General features: G+C 48.4%; 1 pseudogene; it reads left to right on the top strand.

Annotated features, from left to right (window-relative positions):
* LOC141022954 (protein FAR-RED IMPAIRED RESPONSE 1-like) overlaps positions 1-15922 on the top strand; it is a 63980-nt pseudogene extending 48058 nt beyond the window's left edge.
* The last annotated feature ends 208 nt before the right edge of the window (positions 15923-16130 follow it).

Here is a 16130-nt window from a genome sequence, read left to right as displayed (position 1 = left end):
AAGACCCCTTTATATAGTAGGGGGGCATATCCAACCGTTATGCAGCCCGCAGCCCGTATCTGGGTGGTACTACCGTTGTCGGAGCAGTAGTACCGCTGCCACAGCGGTACTACCGCTATGGCAAGCAGGCATAGGGCACCCATGGATGAGAGAAGAGGAGTACACGTCCTAGGGCGGTACTACCGCCTTGTGAGCGGTACTACCGCCGATAGGCAGTACTGCCGCTTCCTACAGCCGCTAAAAAAATAGGGGAGGGCAGCGAGCTGAGCGGTAGTGGAGCGGAAGTAGGAGTGGTACTACCGCCAATAGGCGGTACTACCGCGCCTTACTACTGTCCCTACTACTGCCCCCCTGCGGGGTCTTTTATGAAACCTGACACGAAAAAGTCGAGACCACAGCATGGGCGGTAGTACCAGCGGCACTAACAAGCGGTACTACCGCCGATAGGCGGTACTACCGCCCTGGTCATGGTACTACCACTTAGCACAAGGCACCCCTTGTTTTGCACAACACGGAAACTCCAACAGGCAGGAAGACAGCGTGGGTGCAAGGAAATGTGTACGTGATGATTCCACCCATACTCTTCTGAAACGGATCCCCTCTTGATAGTACGGTTATCCCTACGACTCAATTCCACCGAAAAGAAACGAAGGAAAATAATCCGTCTAAAGGGAAGTCCTCAGAGGGGTAACAATCGCAAAGTGCCCTTATATTAGATCACCTGAAACACTTAGTGCACACGATTAGTCCGCACACGTATTGTCATCAATCACCAAAACTACTTGAGGGATAAATATGCCCTAACAATCTCCCCCTTTTGGTGGATTGATGACAACACGGGATTTGCACACAATAGAAACTGAAAATAAGCAAACCCCCTTCTAACAAAATATAGACGGGCTCCGCCTAGAGGTGTGCATCAAGGAATTAGCATGAAAGGCTATGTGCACATCTTTAGGATCAAACTCCCCCTATATTTTGTAGGCAGGCAACATCCTTCCATATAAGAGTAACAACAAGTACAACTAAGCAAGGACGAGCATGAGAGCAATAATATAAATGCTGAAAATGAAGCATCTCACAATATAAAGGGGTACTTGATACTAAAGTAGATAGGATAGGGTAGTTCACATATGTCTTACAACATATGGTCTTGCTCACAGCCGAAATAAAGTGAACGAAAATGAACAAACACAATGAACACGAGACACAAATGAACACACAAACACGAAACCCAAAGCAAATCCCTAACTCTCCCCCTTTGGCAGCAAGACACCAAAGGGAAAGGGACGACACACGACACGATGGTAGTAGATCTCCATGGCATCACCAGTCATGCTCCTCCTCCTCAGAGACCTCTGCAGTACGGGGAGACGCGCGAACTCCGGTGTCCTCCTCAGTGCCAGACCACGGGCAGTGCACTCTAATCCAAGACTCCTCATCAGTGATCCGCTCCTCAGAGCCATTTGCAACCTCAAGGCCAACTTGTCTCATAATGGCCTTGTCACGACGACGAGCCATATTGGCCTCCTTGTGAGCCTTGTATTGGCCCTTGGCCTGGAAGCAGAACAAACGCTTCATCTTCTCCTTGAGATTCTTCGCCCAAGAGGGCTCCTCAGATGGGGGCACATACTCCGGTCCATCATCGTCCTTATCATCTGCATCAGATAAGACAGTCTCCTGCACTGGAGGTGCCGGAGTAGACAAACTCCACTTCTCCTTCTGACGCAGCTCGATAATGTCATGAGAAACCAGATTGTCTGAAACAAGCTCCTCTCCTGGAAACTTGGCTGCCCAAGTGTCCTCGATAAGCTGCATAAATAGGGTCCATAAATGATGCACTTGCGCTCCATGACAGCAGAGTGAAGTTCAGACCACATCACATGTGACACATCCAGCACTTGCTGAGAGCCCTGCTCTTCTTGACAGAATAGAAGCAAGTCAACAAGGTAAGAGTGCACCTGATCCAAGTTGCCAACGCGAGGAAATAGGGTGTTCCGGAAGATCCGATGCATGATGTCTAGGAAGGGCCAGAGCTCATAAGAAACCTTCCCAGTCTCAGACACCTTCCTGGTAGAATAGGGCCAAAGCTTTTCCTTGTGAGTAGCGGCAACCTCCTTATGAGGGCGAAATCCAAGTGGGGTCTGGGCACCCTCATCATCATATGATAAGCTGACCATGAAGTCCTTCCATGGTGCAGACAGGATACGACCATAGGTTATCCAAGTCAGAGTGCGGGCAGGATCATGCCCAAAGTGAACGGTGGCGAAGAACTGGGCCACGAGCTTGGCATCAAAGTCCTTGTTGAAAGAAATGATCCTCTTGATGTCCAACTCCTCACATCTCTGCTGAGCATTCCCAAAGTATGGCAAGTCCTTCTCCATGCGCGAGAGATCGACAGACTTGACCTTCACAAACAAGTTCTTCTTCTGCCTCAAGACATCGTGATAGATGGATTGCTGAAACCTATTCCAGAATGGACTACCTCAAAGAGCAAGGTCCTGGTCCACATGGTAGGGATTGTGCTTCCTCTTGGTACAGAACTCCATGGCAGACATCTGATTAGCACGCTTGCGCCCAGCGGAGGTCTTCGTCGTTGGAACCTTGACCTTGTGCTTTGGTGGCTCCGTCGAGCCACCCTCAACAGCCGCAGCCTCTGGTTTACCTGAAGAGCGATAATGCTTGGAACATGTTGCACGATCTAGGTTCTTGCGATGAGCCTGATGCCCGGAGCTACTACCACCTGAAACACACACACACAAGAACCACAAGAGCAAGAGAGCATAAGCCAGGGAAAGGCGAAGACCAAAAAAATTAGGTATAGAAACAGGAGCAATGGCATCTCAGGGTGGTAGTACCATGCACCAGAGCGGTAGTACCACTGATAAGCGGTAGTACGGCTAGGGTACAGCGGTAGTACCGCTGGAGCGGTTGTCAGCGGGCTGACACCTACCGCGGCAAGATCCGGTACTACCGGAGATGCAAAAGTTCATATTTCTACACCTAATAGACAAACACCCTAGTCTAGCCGTCTCCCAAGTCCTTCCTAAGCCTCGATTCAACAACTAAATCAAGTGATGCAACGAGAATAGCCCCAAAACCTAGATTCAAGAAGGAGAACCAAGGGAGAGAAGAACGCTGGCAATACCGGGATCCATGGCACGAGGAGAGGGTGGGGAATGATCCCACCGGACGGAAACGAGGGAGCCGGCCTAAATCCGGCGGCCCGGCGGCGAGCCTCCGGTGCTTGGGGAGTCGCCTGAGAGAGGAGAGGACGAGGGGATGGGGCAAACTGAACAGGTATGGGGGAGTAGAAACTCCCCCTGCCCGATACATACCCCACACGCCCAGTCCCAAGCGGTAGTACCACGCAAGGCACGGTAGTACCACCCTGGTGCAGATCTGGAGCACGAAGCGCCCAGTGAACCACTCCACGGTAGTACCGTGTCGGCCGGGCGGTAGTACCGCTCTGCCGACGCGGTAGTACCGCTCAGGCGCCCCAAAGCAGAAACAAGGAGGGAAAAGATGACTTGTGCTCGACTAGAGAAAAACAGAAGGACCACACAAGACACGACAGGCCAAACCCGAACACGACCACACCAAAACACAACCACTCAAAGAGAGAAGCACAAGCAACAAGAAACAACACACAGACAAACTCTCGAGAAGAGAGGGCGGTGGCTGAGGCCACCTATGTTTGAGCAAATGGTATGGCGCCGCGAAGAATTATCCTTGGGCCCATGACCAAAACTCGTCTTTGAAGCACAAGTACCATCAAAAATGGCTAATGTGAAAGACTCGATCAATTTATGCATAATGGGGGGAGGAACAGTTCATTGAGAGAACAACACTCCCCCTATGTCCATGCCTACATCTAAACTAGACATCAAGTTGAGTGTGGTGGGGTGTGCAAGGGTTCAAGTCACATTGCTCGAATCAATGATATTTAGCTCATGCCTTAACTCGCGAAATCTTGCTTCATCCAAGGGCTTCATGAAAATATCTGCAAGGTTATCATGAGTGTTGACATAGTTGAGCTCAATCTCCCCTCGCCTAATATGATCCCGGATGAAGTGATACCAAATCTCAATATGCTTCGTCTTGAAGTGTTGCACCGGGTTGAGAGAAATCTTGATGGCACTTTCATTGTCACACCAAAGAGGCACTTTGTCACAAATGACACCGTAATCCTTTAAAGTTTGCCTCATCCATAAGATTTGTGCACAACAACTACCAGCCGCCACATACTCCGCTTCGGTGGACGAGAGAGATACACAACTTTGCTTTTTGGAAGACCAGCTCACGAAAGAGCAACCAAGAAATTGGCACCCTCCGGAAGTGGATTTCCTATCCACTTTGTCTCCCGCCCAATCGGAGTCCGAATATCCTACAAGCTTGAAGTTTGCTCCTCTTGGGTACCATAAGCCAAAGTTTGGGGTATAAGCCAAATATCGAAAGATTCGCTTGACTGCCACAAAGTGGCTTTCCTTAGGTGCGGCTTGAAACCGTGCACAAATTCCCACACTCAATATGATATCCGGTCTAGATGCACAAAGGTAAAGCAAGGAGCCAATCATGGAGCGATATACCTTTTGATCCACCGCTTTACCATTGGGATCAATGTCAAGTTGGCACTTGGTGGGCATTGGAGTGGAAGCCGTCTTGACATCACTTAACTTGAATCTCTTTAGCATGTCTTGAGTGTATTTGGCTTGGTTGATGAAGGTTCCTTCTCTTCTTTGTTTGACTTCGAATCCAAGGAAGAACTTCAACTCTCCCATCGAAGACATCTTGAACTTAGAGGTCATGAGAGCGGCAAATTCCTCATTGAAAGCTTTGTTAGGGGAACCAAAGGTAATACCATCAACATATAGTTGGCACACAAACAACTCCCCTTTGACCTTCTTAGTAAAAAGAGTGGGGTCAATCATCCCAACTTCAAATCCACGATCTTGTAGCAACTCGGTAAGGTGGTCATACCACGCACGTGGGGCTTGTTTAAGGCCATAGAGTGCCTTATCGAGTTGATACACATGATCGGGGAAGTAGGGATCCTCGAACTCGGGGGTTGTTTGACATATACCAACTCATTGATAGGACCATTAAGAAAAGCACTCTTCACATCCATTTGTTGCAACTTAAAGTTATGATGAGAAGCATAAGCAATCAACAAACGAATGGATTCAAGGCGAGCAACAGGAGCAAAGGTTTCACCGTAGTCGATACCCTCGACTTGGGAGTAGCCTTGTGCTACCAATCTTGCCTTGTTGCGAATGATAGTCCCATGAGCATCTTGCTTGTTCTTGAATATCCACTTGGTTCCAATGACGTTGTGGTTCCCGGTTGGCCTTGGCACCAATCTCCACACCTTGTTGTACTCGAAGTTGTTGAGTTCTTCATGCATGGCATTGAGCCAATCCGGATCTTCGAGCGCCTCATAGACCTTTTGGGGTTCAACACAAGAGACAAACGCGTGATGTTCACAATAGTTTGCCAATTGTCTACGAGTGCTTACCCCCTTTTGAATGTTTCCAAGCACATTCTTCATGAGATGACCCTTGGTAGAGAGCTTGGATGCAATCTTGGCGGCACGATGCTCCAATTCCTCCTCGGGGGTGAGTTGAGGAGCGGACACTTGATCATCTTGAGTGTCGTCTTGAGCTTGTGCTTGATCTTGAGCTTGCCCTTGATCTTGAACTCGCTCGGAGTGAAGAACTTGACCTTGGGCATCATTTGGTGATTCAACACCGTCTTGAGGTTGATCTTGCCCTTGGTCTTGTTCATGAGGTTGAGGGCCTTCACTTTGTTCTTTGGAAGCGTGTGGGTCTTGGGTTGGTGATGGTTCCACTTGAGTGGAACATTGTCCTTCTCCTTCGGCCACAAGGGGTTCCTCAATGGGTAGGATATGACCAACACCCATTCTTCTTATGGCTTGGGGAGGAATTTCATCACCTACATCACAAGTACCACTTTGCTCCACTTGGGAGCCATTATTCTCATCAAACTCCACGTTACACGTCTCCTCAATAAGTCCCGTGGACTTATTGAGAACACGGTAAGCATGGGAGTTCGTAGCATAACCAACAAATATGCCCTCATGAGCTCTAGCCTCAAATTTAGACAAACGAACACCTTTCTTGAGAATGAAACACTTGCACCCGAACACCTGAAAATACTTGAGGTTGGGCTTGTTACCTGTGAGTATCTCATATGGAGTCTTGTTCAAGCCTTTGCGGAGATAGAGCCGATTTGATGCATGACAAGCGGTGTTGATGGCTTCGGCCCAAAAGTTGTATGGAGACTTGAACTCCGCCATCATGGTCCTTGCCGCATCCATCAACGTCCGGTTCTTCCTCTCCGCTACACTATTTTGTTGAGGGGTGTATGATGCGGAATATTGATGCTTGATCCCCTCATCACTAATAAACTCATCCAAGGTGTAGTTCTTGAATTCGGTGACGTTGTCACTTCTTATAGTCAAGATCTTTGCATTGTGTTGGCGTTGAGCTTCATTTGCAAAGTCAATGACGGTTTGTTGGGTCTCGCTCTTCCTCTTGAAGAAGTATACCCAAGTGTATCTTGAATAATCGTCCACAATAACCAAGCAATACTTTCTACCCCCAAGATTATCAAAGGATGGAGACCCAAAGAGATCCATGTGAAGGAGCTCCAAAGGACTCTTCGAGTAAATGATAGTCGTGGGAGGGTGAGCCTTCTCATGTAGCTTTCCTTCGATACAAGCACTGCTAGCACGATCTTTAGCAAAGCTAACATTTGTTAGTCCACGGACATGGTCCCCCTTGAGAATACTTTGCAAATATCTCATATTGACATGGGCTAGACGGCGATGCCAAAGCCATCCCACGTCAACTTTAGCCATTAGGCATGTCGCGGTCTTAGTGGGTTGCTCCGAAAAGTTAATCACATAGAGACCATTCTCGACATGCCCAACAAAGGCTACTTTAAGAGTCTTGCTCCACAAGAGGGCCACGGTATCAATATCAAAGAAGGTGGCAAAGCCCATGAGTGCAAGTTGACGAACGGAAAGTAAATTGTATGCAAGGGACTCAACAAGCATGACCTTCTCGATCGTGAGATCATGAGAAATGGCAACCTTGCCGAGTCCCAATACCTTGGAAGATAAGGCATCACCCCACTCGACATTCTGGGCATGGATGAAATCTTGTGCACGTCCACCACCAAGTCCTTGCTTCCGGTCATATGATTTGTAGCTCCACTATCGAGCAACCATGATCCCCCACCAGAAGCAAACACCTACAAGAGATCAATGCTTGGTTTTAGGTACCCATTTTGTAATGGTTCCTTTGATGTTAGTGACAAGGGTCTTAAGAACCCAAATAGACCATTCAATGTACTCATAAGGAGAACCAACAAATTTGGCATAAACATGCCCATCACTAGCACGGCACAACACATAAGGCGGGTTAAAGTCGCCGGCTTTGTTGGAAGGGGTGGCATTGCCTTTCTTGACATCACCACCCTTCGCATTGTTCTTCTTCTCCTTGGAAGCACCCTCTCCCTCCTTCAGAAAAGTTTGCTTGAGAGGAGGAGGTCGTTTGGTCTTGTCATTCTTCTTCTTGTTCTTGGGCATGGGTGCGAACCCATTCCCCTCCTTGGCCACAACTTCCTTTTGATTGCTCAAAAGGTCGTTGAGGTTCTTCTCACCTTGTATGCACGACACAAGGCCTTTCTCAAGTTGCTCCTTTAACTTAGCATTCTCCTCAACAAGATGCACATGCTCACAACAAGGGTTAGTAGCATTTGCATTATCAATTAAAACCATATGAGGAAAAGTGGCTTTCTCCTTAGTTAGCTTCACTTGAAGTTGATCATGAGACTCTTTGAGATTAGCATGAATACCCTTCAAGGCCTTGTGAGCCTTGTCAAGTATATCAAACTCCTCCTTGAGTCTAGCAAGATCAACCCCAAGTTTGGCCTTCTCGGAGGTTAGCACACGAGTTACAACAAGAGCATGATCAAGATCTTTCTTTAATTTGGCATGGTCATCGTTGTGTGACTCCTCAAGAGCCAAACGATGCACACGCTCTTCCTCAAGAGCATTAGAGAGATCCGATATCTCATCGGCATAGTCACGACTATGACCTTCCATCTTAGAGATGATTTCTTCATGAGCCTCGATCATGTCATTGGCTTCACCAAGTTGTTCCAAAAGAGCAACGAAGTGCTTCTTGGATTTGCCCTTGAGCTTACTCATAAAAGACTCAAATTCATTTACTTCCTCATTAGACCCCTCACTTTCATCAATGCAATCCGTCAAGGAGGGATTAGTAGTGATGGTAGTTTTGATGTTGGGGGTTACCTTGTTGGTGGCTTCAGCCATGAGGCACTTGGCGGTGATGTTCTCGTTGGGTGAGTCGAAGAGGGACACCCGTGGATTTGTGGCAATGGCTACGGAGGCCATGGCCATGGCTTCACTATCTTCATCATCATCATCATCCTCATGGTATTATTCTTGAACCACCAACCCTCTAGTTGGAGTCTTCTTGGTGAAGTTGCTATTGTTGGGGAAAGACTTGGCTTTGTCTTTTCGGATGAGCTTGCCACCATTGTCCTCCCTCTTCTCGTAAGGACATTCCGCAACAAAATGGCTCACATTGCCACAATTATAGCAAGTCCTCACTCGTTTCTTGACCTTCGCGCCACTTGAGTTGCTCCTGTTGAAGTTGGGCCTTGTGTTCTTCTTGCTCCAAAATTGCCTTGAGAAAGAGCCATGTGTTCATGACAGGCATACTTTGTATCTTCGGGGTTGCTTTCCTCTTCTTCCTCTTCTTCTTCTTCTTCTTCTTCTTCTTCTTCTTCTTCTTCTTCTTCGACACTAACCTTGGCCTTCAATGCAAGGTTGGGCTTCTTTGCCCTTTGAGAGCGCAGCATCGCATTATCGGCGGTCTTGTCCAAGATGATCATAGCCACAAACTCATCCAACACTTCACTTGAGGATAAGGTGTGGAAGTCCAGCCTTTGACGAATGACAGAGGACATGGCCTTGTGGTAAGGCATCATTGCCTTGAGAAATTTGCGCTTGATCCAATTGTCATCCGTGTCCTTGCTCCCATGGTCTCGGAGTGAGACCGCGAGTTTGGTTACTCTCCGATAAAGCTCACGAGGTTCTTCATCTTCTTTCATTGCAAACTCATCAGCTTCATCTTGCACCACTTCATAGTTGGAGCGTTGAATGCTTGCGCTTCCCCGATAGAGGTAGACAACACAATGCCATGCATCTTTGGCCATGGAAAAGGGCCGAAGATGAGGGAGATCTTCGGTGGAATTGCATCTTGGATGATGAAGAGAGAATTCTCATTGAATTGATTATCCGCGGCCTCTCTCGGGGTGAAGTTGCTTCGGTCATGCGGATAGAAACCTTCTTCAATGATTCTCCAAAGATTAGTATTCACATGATTTAAATGATGCTTAAAGCAATAAACCCAAGAATCAAAGTCCTCATTTTTCACAATCTTAGGGGTAGGACCGGCATGATTCAAATGAGTAGAAGGAATCGGTCCACCATAAACAAGTGGAGGTTCCACATGGGCAAAGATGCCGGTGCCATTCTTACCACTAGAAGAAGGAGCTTTTTCACTAGTAGCTTCCCCCTTGTCGGAGTTAGCATCCGTCACCTTGTTAGTGGGATCACCCACTTTCGACGGTGCGGTGGATAGTTTAAGCCCTTCAATGAATTTATTAAACATGCTTTCAACCTCGGTCGTCATGGAGGTTTTCAATGTGTCCAAAGCCACATTGAATTCCTCACGAGAGACCGCGGTTCCCCCATCGGCCGTAGACGAGATTGGATTCACACCGGAGTGCTCCTCACCACCGTCTACGGTGTCAACCATACTCTTCGGGCGGCAAAGTCCTTAATAAAGAGACGAGGCTCTGCTACCAATTGAAAGGATCGATATAGTTGACTAGAGGGGGGTGAATAGGCAACTAACAATTTTTAGCTTTTCTTTACCAATTTAAAGTTTGCATCAAAGTAGGTTGTCTAGATATGCAACTAGGTGAGCAACCTATATGATGCAACAACAACAAGCACACAAGCAAGCAAAGGATATAACACAAATAAGCTTGCCCAAGTAAGGCACGAGATAACCAAGAGTGGAGCCGGTAAATACGAGGATGTGTTACTGAAGTTCCTTCCTTTTGAGGGGAAGTACGTCTCCGTTGGAGCGGTGTGGAGGCACAATGCTCCCCAAGAAGCCACTAGGGCCACCGTATTCTCCTCACGCCCTCACACAATGCGAGATGCCGTGATTCCACTATTGGTGCCCTTGAAGGCGGCAACCGAACCTTTACAAACAAGGTTGGGGCTCTCTCCACAACTTAATTGGAGGCTCCCAACGAAACCACGGAGCTTCACCACAATGGAATATGGCTCCGGGGTGACCTCAACCGTCTAGGGTGCTCAAACACCCAAGAGTAACCAGATCCGCAAGGGATTAGTGGGGGGAATCAAATTTCTCTTGGTGGAAGTGTAGATCTAGGCCGTCTCAACCAATCCCTAGAAAATCAACAAGTTTGATTGGCTAGAGAGAGAGGTCGGGCGAAAATAAGCTTGTGGAGCAACAATGGAGTTTGGGGGGAAAGAGGTAAGTCTTCTTGGAGAAGAAGACCCCTTTATATAGTAGGGGGACATATCCAACCGTTATGCCGCCCGCAGCCCGCATCTGGGTGGTACTACCGTTGCCGGAGTGGTAGTACCGCTGCCACAGCGGTACTACCGCTGTGGCAAGCAGGCATAGGGCACCCATGGATGAGAGAAGAGGAGTACACGTCCTAGGGCGGTACTACCGCCTTGTGAGCGGTACTACCGCTTCCTACAGCTGCTGAAAAAATAGGGGAGGGCAGCGAGCTGAGCGGTAGTGGAGCGGAAGTAGGAGTGGTACTACCGCGCCTTACTACTGTCCCTACTACTGCCCCCCTGCGTGGTCTTTTATGAAACCTGACACGAAAAAGTCGAGACCACAGCAGGGCGGTAGTACCAGCGGCACTAACAAGCGGTACTACCGCCGATAGGCGGTACTACCGCCCTGGTCATGGTACTACCACTTAGCACAAGGCACCCCTTGTTTTGCACAACGCGGAAACTCCAACAGGCAGGAAGACAGCGTGGGTGCAAGGAAATGTGTACGTGATGATTCCACCCATACTCTTCTGAAACGGATCCCCTCTTGATAGTACGGTTATCCCTACGACTCAATTCCACCGAAAGGAAACGAAGGAAAATAATCCGTCTAAAGTGAAGACCTCAGAGGGGTAACAATCGCAGAGTGCCCTTATATTAGATCACCTTAAACACTTAGTGCACACGATTAGTCCGCACACGTATTGTCATCAATCACCAAAACTACTTGAGGGATAAATATGCCCTAACAGAACCCTCGTACTCCTCTCCGCGTGGGCATCCACTGCCGCGTCTTCCCTGGCTCCGCGTCGTCCCCTTCCTAGGCCTCGCCGTCGACCACCACCTTGGTGCTCTCGGCGCGGCGTGGTCAATGTGGTCAACGACCGACTTCCATCGGAAGAGTACTGTATGTGGAGAGGCTGACAGCTGGGTCCATAGCCGCAGCAAGGAAGTGCCTCCTTATTACGCGCAAAATAATTATTCCTCCACCTGACAGCGGGGACCCACCGGACGGGCCACCGTATTTTGCGAAAAAGCCATTCCCCCTGACTGCTGGGACCCACCAGCTACATCTTCCCACGCAAGGAAGTGCGTCCGGGCAAAAAAACGATTCGCCCCCTGACTGCTGGGACCCACCAGCTACATCTTCGCACGCAAAGAAGTGCCTGACAGTCGGGACCCACCTGATCGAAGAGTACGTAACGTTGTCATTCTGGTCGCGAACATGTACGTACATACTGGTCGATGTAGAGGCGTGCACGTGTTGTAGTAGAGGCGCGCACGTAGCATGTACATGTACGTACAGGGGCCAGGGTGCAAGAAAGTAAATACGACCAACCACGTACATACGGGCGGGGTCTCGAACGCCTACTCGCGCGTACATACGGTCGGGGCTCGTGTACATGGCTGGGTCGGAACGGAGAAACAACGTCGTCGTCGTGTTCATGGGGAGCCAACCGGCTAGGTCGGAACAGAATGCATCGTCGTGTTCATCGGGAGGGCTTGGACGGAACAGCCGATGGAAATTAGGCCTGGCGTACCGCAGAATGGAGGAAACGGCCTTGTGTTCGACCGGCCACGGTCAAAACGGGATCCTGTTCATCGGGAGGGGTCTGGCGTACCGCAAAACGGAGGAGACAGACCTCCTACGGTCGAAACGAGGGTCCTGTTGATCGGGAGGGGTCTGGCGTACCGCAAAACGGAGGAAACGGACTTGTGTTGGAGCGCTATGGTCGAAATGGGGTTCCTGTTCATCGGGAGGGGTGTGGCGTACCGCAAAACGGGACTCCACGGGATACTTTTCATCTCCACCGTCGACCCCCTCCAGCCTCCACGGGCTACTGTTCATCCACCGTCGACCTCCTCCTGCCTCCACCTGCGACTATTCATCCACGGGCTCCTATTCATCGAGCCTCCACCGCGCGCTACTCCACTGGCTACTGTTCAACCAGCCCTCTCCACGGGCTCCTGTTCAACCACCACTCCACGGGCTACTGTTCATCCAGCCCTCCACCGTCTAATGTTCATCCTGCCCTCCACGGGGTGGTCCTGTTCATCCAGCCCTCCACGGGGTCCTGTTAATCCAGCCCCAACCGGCTCGATCGATCGGGGTCCTGTTCATCCAGAGGCAACACCACGGGGTCCTGTTCATCCACCCCCACCGGGAACTGTTCATCCAAACCCCCCCCCAGCAACGCTCACTGTTCATCCAAAGGCAGCATTGATCGGCTTCAGTTAGCAGCAGCAGCGAAGGAATCGCTCGATCGGGTTCAGTTAACAGCCATCGATCGATCGCTCGGGTTCAGTAACGCGTAGCGTGCAGTGCAATCGCTCGGGTTCAGTTAGAGCCCAACGCCTCGCTCGGGTTCAGTTAGAGCCCAACGCCTCGCACCCACGCGCGTGCGTGTACGAGAGAAACACGCATCGCTCGGCCCCGACCACCCACGTAACCGGGAACACCCTGATATTTTCCTCGCCCTCGCTTCTACCACGGTTTTTTCCGTCATGGACGGCCCAAAGAATGTCATGCAGCTGCGTCTCCGGCCCGCCCAGGATGAAAAGCCCATTTTCTGTCATGATTTTTTGTCATAGAAATAGGACCCCACCACATCTATGATGATACCGTGTTTTGTCACAATTATTGTCATAGAAGTGTCATAAGTATGAGAGAGAAAAAATTCGTGCGGCCCAAAATGTCACGGATGTATCTTTTTTTGTAGTGCATGATATGTAGTTGCCATGTCTAATGAACTACAGTTTGCCATGTTTAATGAACTACAGTTGCCATGTTTACTCAACTGCAGTTGCCATGTTTACTCAACTGCAGTTGCCATGTTTGATGAACTGCAGTTGCCATGTTTAATGAACTGTACTTCCATTGGCCATGATGGTATGGAATGCAAATGCCAATTAAAGATGTTATGCAATTGCCATGTTTACTCAACTATAGTTGCCATGTTTAATGAACTGCAGTTGCCATGTTTACTCAACTGCAGTTGCCATGTTTAATGAACTGTAGTTGCCATGTTTAAACGAATTGTACTTCCATTGGCCATGATGGTATGGAATGCACATGCCAATTAAAAATGTTACGCATTTTCCATGTGAAAAAATATCATGCAGATGCCATAGCCATCATTCATTTTAGATGCCTTTCCTACGTTACAGCCTACAACAACATAAGGGGCTACAAAAAACATCACACAAGAGTTTAACAAAACCACACAAAACTTCCAGATTCCAGGAAGAAATAAAGCGTGCCAGCATGTACACGGCTTTCCAGGTGGACGAACATACGTTCAAGGTGTGTTCTATCTTGGGCATGTCGGATTCAGAACTTGAAGACCCAGACAAGGGAAGGAACTACTTTGTGAAGGCCTTGATAAGCGAAGGCGAATACTACTGCCAATGCTGCAAATTCGAACGGACATTTTGCCGAATGGCCTCACAGACTCGGCAAGATCACCCAGGTCAACGTATGTCGCATCGCATTGTATAATCTTGGTTCTGTCCAAACATGAGCTGGATGAAAATGATATAACATGAAAGAATCATGTCTACTAAGTAAAAATAGGAAATCAATTCAGAGGTTATGTGGTGTGGTCATTACGCTTTCAGCTCCTTCATATGCTTGTTGTTGGACCTCACATTTCCAAAGCGCTTGACAATATCGTACAGCTGGTTCTGATCCTTTGTGGCCTTGACTTCTGGCTCATAGTCATCCGTGGGTGGTGCGTGAACTACCCTATGCTGCCTCACAAAACCAGGGGTGGCACTTCTAATGGTATCCTCGGATACCGACTCAGTAGGCATGTTAGAACTTGATTGCTCCTGACCTCGTGAGGACCTCCTCTGCAATGCTGCCTCCTTAATCCTGCGGTAAGCTTCATCAAGTGACGGCGTAATCTCCTCAGGAGTGGCTGCAATGATCGAAAAAGTGGGTTAGGATACCTAGGAAATAAAACAATTTAATTGTGTAAAGAAAGGGTGTAGGATGTGAAATGTAGGTGCAAAATTAGGGAGTTGCCATGTGGAGGCAACTGCAGTTTCCAGGTGTAATGCACAGTAGTTGCCATGTGACAACAACTGAAGTTGCCATGTGGGTTGAACTACAGTTGCCATGTTGTGTCCACTCCAGTTGCCATGTGCTTGCCGAATGAAAAATGCAACATGGCAACAAAAAATGTAGGTGACATTGTGCAGCAAAAAATCTAGTTGCCATGTCATCAGTTAACATGTTTAATGAACTGCAGTTGCCATGTTTAATGAACTGCAGTTGCCATGTTTAAACGAACTGTACTTCCATTGGCCATGATGGTATGGGTTGCACATGCCAATTAAAAATGTTATGCATTTGCCATGTGAAAAAATATCATGCAGATGCCATAGCCATCATTCATTTTAGATGCCTTTCCTACGTTACAGCCTACAACAACATAAGGTGCTACAAAAAACATCACACAAGAGTTTAACAAAACCACACAAAACTTGCAGATTCCAGGAAGAAATAAAGCGTGCCAGCATGTACACGGCTTTCCAGGTGGACGAACATACGTTCAAGGTGTGTTCTATCTTGGGCATGTCGAATTCAGAACCTGAAGACCCAGACAAGGGAAGGAACTACTTTGTGAAGGCCTTGATAAGCGAAGGCGAATACTACTGCCAATGCTGCGAATTCGAACGGGGCGGGATTGTGTGCTGTCACATACTGAAAGTAATGGACATGAACACGGTGACACGAATGCCCCGTCATTTCATACGGCGGCGATGCACTTGGGACGCTGACGACGCATGGGGGCCGCAAACATCAAATGCAGTTTTGGCTGTGCATGATGAGAGACCAGAGTCAACCATGGATGCCGTGAGGCACATTGTGTTGACAAAGAACTATGCTGAACTAATAGATGAAGCGTGCAAGAGTGATAAGATAGCGAGGGTCGCAGAAAACATAGGAAGGCCCTGAAAAGAGAGCTTGATGAGATCAAGAAGAGGAAAGCTGAGGAAGCCTTACACAGGTTCCCCCATACCACAAGTGTGCCTTCGTCCACGAGGCCATCATCTGAAAACTCGGAGGTAGGATCTGGAACAGCAAGCACACAAACCCAGGTCAGGAACCCGCCCCATTCCATCACAAAGGGGCGTCCAAAAGAGATAAGATACAAATCGGGATTGGAGATTCAAGCAAAGCACAAGAAAAAAAAGAAAGGGACGGGCAATCCGTAAGAAACATTGGAGCATTGTGACTTGGTTGCTGGTGACATTTTTTGCAAGCTAAATGTTCTAAATTTGTAAAAAAATGGGAGAATGACTCTTGAGGGGAAACAGAATCTGAAAGAAAATGCCATGAATCAATGACTGTAGTTGCCACGTGTGTGGTACTGAATTTGCCATGTCTTTTCTTCTGAATCTGCCATATGTTTCTAATGAATCTGCCATGTTATTTCAACTAAATTTGCCATGCCTGTGC

The sequence above is a fragment of the Aegilops tauschii genome, chromosome 5 (assembly GCF_002575655.3).
Source record: "Aegilops tauschii subsp. strangulata cultivar AL8/78 chromosome 5, Aet v6.0, whole genome shotgun sequence".
Classification (NCBI taxonomy): domain Eukaryota; kingdom Viridiplantae; phylum Streptophyta; class Magnoliopsida; order Poales; family Poaceae; genus Aegilops; species Aegilops tauschii.
The sequence above is the reverse complement of the archived record's forward strand: the minus strand, read 5'-3'. Positions and strand labels throughout refer to the sequence as shown.